The 5,685-nt window shown below is 32.8% G+C and overlaps 1 non-coding gene across 1 annotated transcript; it reads left to right on the top strand.

Annotated features, from left to right (window-relative positions):
* Positions 1 to 5,366: 5,366 nt before the first annotated feature.
* On the top strand, positions 5,367 to 5,472 carry LOC115505798. Its single transcript, XR_003966152.1, has one exon. It is a non-coding gene; the product is annotated as a U6 spliceosomal RNA (small nuclear RNA).
* Positions 5,473 to 5,685: the final 213 nt, after the last annotated feature.

Consider the following 5,685-nt stretch of genomic DNA (forward strand, 5'->3'; position numbering starts at 1 on the left):
AGCACATGTGCACATAAGCACGTAAGCATGGAGCCCAACGCGGGGCTTGATCTCACAGCCCTGGGATCACAACCTGAGCTGAAACCAAGAGTTGCATGTCTAACCAACAGAGCCACACAAGTGATGCAAACAGATTTATTTACATGTGGAGATAGTGCAGGTCAAATTATCCTTCCTTCTTCTGAAGAAGTTTTGCTTATATTCCAGGGGGGAAAAAAAGAAAGGATAAAATGTTTCTCATAGGCAAAGTGTGGACAAGTTCATCAGTGGTCCCTGGTAAGACCAAAGTTCCCTAACCTGAGTATATCTCAACTGTGACACAGATCACCATGTACTCAGCATCTACCTAGGCACGTTCTACGTTATTCCCACACTTGAAGGACAAAGGAATCGAATGTGAACATAAAGTTTATATTCTCTTCAATGCCATGAGCAATATTCTGTCTAAATCCAATTAAACTCTATGTTTTCTTATCACTAACTACATATTAATATGTATCAATAACTATATATTAGTAACTATATAATATTTTCTTATCACCAACTAAATATATAAACTATATATATTAATAACACACATTAATACATACAAATATGTATATCTCACACATATTTCAAAATAAAAACTATAAAGGTTAACAAAAATCCCAATAGTAACAATTTATAACAACAGTTTGAATGAGCACAACTTAAATTCTGAGACAAAGCAAGAATCATGCTGCACTGAAAGTATAATACTCCAAATCCTATACACTTAAAATTATAAAAAGCAGGCATAACACAAAGATAAGAAAAATATCTAAGCAACTATCAGCTGGAGAACAAAAGGTTTAATAGTGGACCTGAAATGTATGTTTTTATTTTTTCTAGAGACAGACCAGGGTGGTGGAGGGGAGAAAAGGTCCAGTAAAACTCCCTTAAAAACATGCTATTGACAGACTTCACCGTAAAAGCATTAATGGTATTTATAAATGAGCCCCTACCTAAGGAATATTTGTCATAGAATGTATCTATTCTCTTTAGAATTATTATGCTAAACAGATCTGTAATGTATAGATTTCTTTGTTAGCTCTTTGCAAAGTATTAAATAATGAAATTATTAAGTATAAAATGGAAGAAGTTTCTTAAATGAAATATTTCTTTTTTGTGAAGTACCGTTTGTTATCCTCATATATAAATGCTAGTTCACATCTTATACAAATGTGGTATGAAAGGAATGGGGAGGCTGAGTTGGCTGTTACCGACTTATTTCTATTTTGCCTTTACTTCACAAATGCTTGTGTCCTCAAAATTAATAGTAATACGTGATATTGGGTAAAATGTATGCTTCTTAGAAGTTTGATTTATCTCAGATCTAAAGCAGATTATTATTCTTCATTTAAGAGAGAGAGAGAGAATGAGCAGAGTAGAGGGGCAGCGGGAGACAGAGAGAGAATCCTAAGCAGGCTCCATGCTTAGCACAGAGCCCAATGCAGGGCTGTATCCCATGACCCTGGGATCATAACCTGGGCCAAAATCAAGAGCCAGATGCTCAACCGACTGAGCCACCCAGGCACCCGTAAAGCAGATTATTTTTTAATTTAGAATATCTAAGACTAATAATTTTGAAAAAAACTATGTATAACAACTCATAACAAAAGAGATTACTTGTTAAGTGAAAGAGCTCTTTGGCCACAACATATAAGTTTCAACTCAGCACTTCCACTCAGAGATTCTATGGCCCTCAGCAATATGAGAAAAAAAAATGCTATAGTATCTAGGGCACACTTAGAACACAGAAACCACACTAAGCATTTTACGAGAGAGAATTTAATGTTAAGAATTGCTTTCAGGTTTTGCATAACTGAAAGAAATATTGAATATTAAACATTAAAGTAATATGGAAACAGTAACTACTAGAAGAATCATGATCAGACCTGGAGAAAAAATGGAGTGTGAATTGGAGTTGTAAGAACTTAGACATTTGGAAAAGGACCCTGTGGCTCTAAAACCCAGACCTTTAAGGATGTGTTTCTGATGTTGGCACCTTTAAAGAGTAAGAATAAGGCTGTTTCTGGGAGTAACAAACAAAGCTAGAGAGTAGAGTCACCTCTCCTTACCAGCTCGGAGTGCTGCCAAGGCAACATTGAGTAGAAGTGTAAGAAAACAGGAAGAAACATATCCCTTGCTACTCCCTCCTGCCTTCTGGTTTCTCTAAAATACTCCAAATTGGCAAAATTTCATAGATAACCAGACTTTAAAGTTTAAACCAGCTTGCATAGTCTAGCCCTTGAATCACAGGATATAGAAGGGTAAATTTGGTGTTTATATGAAATAACAGCTTAGTAATTGGCACAAATTTCTATTTCAAAATATTGTTATGATGAAGAAATGAGTTTAATGTGAAATATGTCTCACATTAAATACTTAATAATTACCCTCAATTACTAAGGTATATAGTTAAAATTTTATTTAAAAGAAAATTGAAACAGGGCAAGAAATACTAATCAAGAAAAAAAGGAAATTAGCACAATGAAATCAGTCATCCTATCTCTTCTTGACAATTGTATCTGTAGTACTTTGGACAATATCTGGCATTCAGTCGGTGCTCAAAAAAAATATGAGTTGACTAAGTTTTTGAAAATATCATACACATTAGTTATCTATTGCTATGTAACAATTTACTCTAAAATTAATGGTTTAAATTAATAAACTTTTTTCTCCCATAATATCTGTAGGAGAAGAATCAAAGAATTATTTTATCTAGATGGTTCTGGATCAAAATCTCTACCATCAGTTTGTTAGCTGGACACACAGTCACCTTGAAGTTTCTCTGTGGTGAATCCATTTCTAGACTCAAATGGCTGTTGAAAGTCTTAAAAAGATACGCTTCAAAGTTCACTCATATGGTTGTTAGAAGGAGGCTTGGTATTTATTAAATGGTGTTAAGAATTTACATTCACATAGAAATCTGCACACAGATGTTTATAGCATCTTTTTCATAATTCCCAAATTAGGAACAGCCAAAATGTCCTTGAGTAGATAAAGAGATAATAAACTGTGGTTCATCTAGATAATGGAATATTATTCAAATGCAAAAGGATATGAGCTATGAGACCAGGAAAAGCGATGGAAGAACCCTAAATACCTATTACAAAATGAAAATAATCAATCTGGAAAAACTACTGACTGTGATTCCAACTACATGACATACTGAAAAAGGCAAAACTGTGGAGACAGTAAAAATACTAGGAGTTGCCAGGTTTGGGTTGGGGAAGTAGAAGGATAAATAATAGGTAGAGGAAAAGGTTATTTGGTGCAGTAAAAATACTCTGTATATTACCATAATGGTTAATACATATCATTATATATTCATCAATCCATAGAATGTTAAAACCAAAAGGAAACCATAATATAAATTTTGGACTTTGGGTGATTATGGTCTGTCAGTTTAGGGTCATCAGCTGTAACAAATGTACAAAGCTGGTGGGGGATGTTAATAACGGAGAAGGCTAGCTATTGTGAAGGCAGGAGGTATATGGGAAGTCTCTTTAACTCCCCATAATTTTGCTATGAACCTAAACTTTTCTAAAAAATTATCATAATAGGAGCACCTGGATGGCTCACTCCAGTAAACGACTAACTCTTGATTTTGGCTCAGGTCATGAGCTCATGGTTTGTGAGATGTGTGTTGTGAGCACAGAGCCTGCTTGGAATTCTTTCTCTACCTTTCTCTCTGCCCCCCTCTCTCTCAAAATAAATAAATAAACACTTAGAAATTATCTTTAAAAAAAGAATAAAGATTTAAAATATTTCTGAAAAAGTTTCTATATACATTATCTTACTCTAAAAATATGTATCTGGGGCACCTGGCTGGCTCAGTTGGTTAAGTGTCTGACATCAGCTCAGGTTACGATCTCACGGTTCATGGGTTGAAGCCCCGCGTTGGGTTCTGTGCTGACAGCTCGGATCCTGGAGCCTGCTTTGGATTCTGTGTCTCCCTCTCTCTCTCTCTTTATCTCTCTCTCTCTCTCTCTCTCTGCCCCCCCACCCTACTCATGCTCTATCTCTACTTCAAAAATAAACATTACAAAATTAAAATTAAAAATACATATCTAAAATGATAATTTTACATGGTATATATTTATGCATTTAATTGGTTTATTATCCTTACCTGTTCTTCATGTGATACTGTTATTTTTATTCTGACAAATGTATTTTTCAAATAGTCTTATGACTTTTTAATTGTCAGCTATTTAATTCAAGGTTTCGTTTTGGTTTTTGGCTAATAAAGTTGAAAATATTGACATTTTGATTCATCCTACTCTGTAGAGCATATTACTAATTTAAAAAATTGTATTCCCAATGTTTTCTTCTAGAAATCTGAGAAAATATTGTGCAAAATGAAACACATTTCCTTTTTTCTACTGTATATATATTTGTGTAATATGTATATGTTTATGTTTTGTGTGTGTGTAGATGTTCAGTCCATATATTTTCATAGTTACTCATTTTTGCCTTCATTCATGAAGGCATTTGTAGTGGTATCAGCAACAAAAGAAATTGTAGTAATAATCCAACATATTTTTTTAAATAAGAATAAAAAGATCGATATTGTTAAATCACACATTTTTCTTAGAAGTTTCATAAATACAAAAACAGCATTACTTTAGGTGCAATAGATAATTTTTCTAGCTTTAAAAAATAATTGTCTGAAATGTAATGTTCTACCTGAATTTCTCTTATTAGTCTTTTCTTATAACTAATCTTTATTAAAAAGATACTCCAAAGAAGCCTAAATAACCATTGCACTACCCTGCAATCATTAGAGAAAACATTTGAAATCTACAATATTCCTTTATAAATTAAGGTGTCTCATAAAAACACAGTAACTTGTAACTTTTGCTGCTGTTGAAAACTCAATGACGTATTTAATTTAATGTTAGTTGTATACAGCCAATGTGGAGTTCTGAATTTCATTGCGAAGGGGTAAGGTGGGTAGCTAATAATCAGTTCAATTCAATTTTCCCATCTGCATAATTTATTTGCTCACTTCATTTCAAAGTTTTATATAACAATAGAGAACTGGTATAATTCATTTAATAATAAGTCCATGTTAAGATCACTTAAATATTTTACTTACATTCATTCAAATATACATGAGATATCCTGCCAGATCACTTTGCTTCAAAGTAAAGTACATTTTCACAATTTCAAGGTAATTGAGTAAATGGAAGATAGACTAAAAAATGATAATTTTATAGAGAAAGCACTAATATCATTATATAAACGTATTCTGTAGTTTTAGTAAAAGTTACTTTTTTTATATCTGAGTGGAAGTATGATAATTATTGCTAAAACCACACATGTCAAAATAATACATTTATGTGATCCCTTCAATACTAAATGTACTATAATTGGAAGACACACAGAAGATTAACATTGCCCCTATGCAAGGATGATATACAAATTCATGAAACATTTCAAATTTTGTGCAGTTCCCAAGTGAGCCCTTTGCAGATTAACTCAATTAAAAAAAAATAAAAAACAAAAACACAATGAGTCAAAGCACAATGTGAGACACTGAATAATAAAATTGTGATATTTCATTAGAAATACATTTCTGTAAACACTAGAAATACATGTGAATGAAGTTGAGTTACACCTAAAAAATAAAAAGGACTGTAAATAGAATCTATATGAGAT

This window comes from Lynx canadensis, chromosome F1 (assembly GCF_007474595.2).
Source record: "Lynx canadensis isolate LIC74 chromosome F1, mLynCan4.pri.v2, whole genome shotgun sequence".
Taxonomy (NCBI): Eukaryota; Metazoa; Chordata; class Mammalia; order Carnivora; family Felidae; genus Lynx; species Lynx canadensis.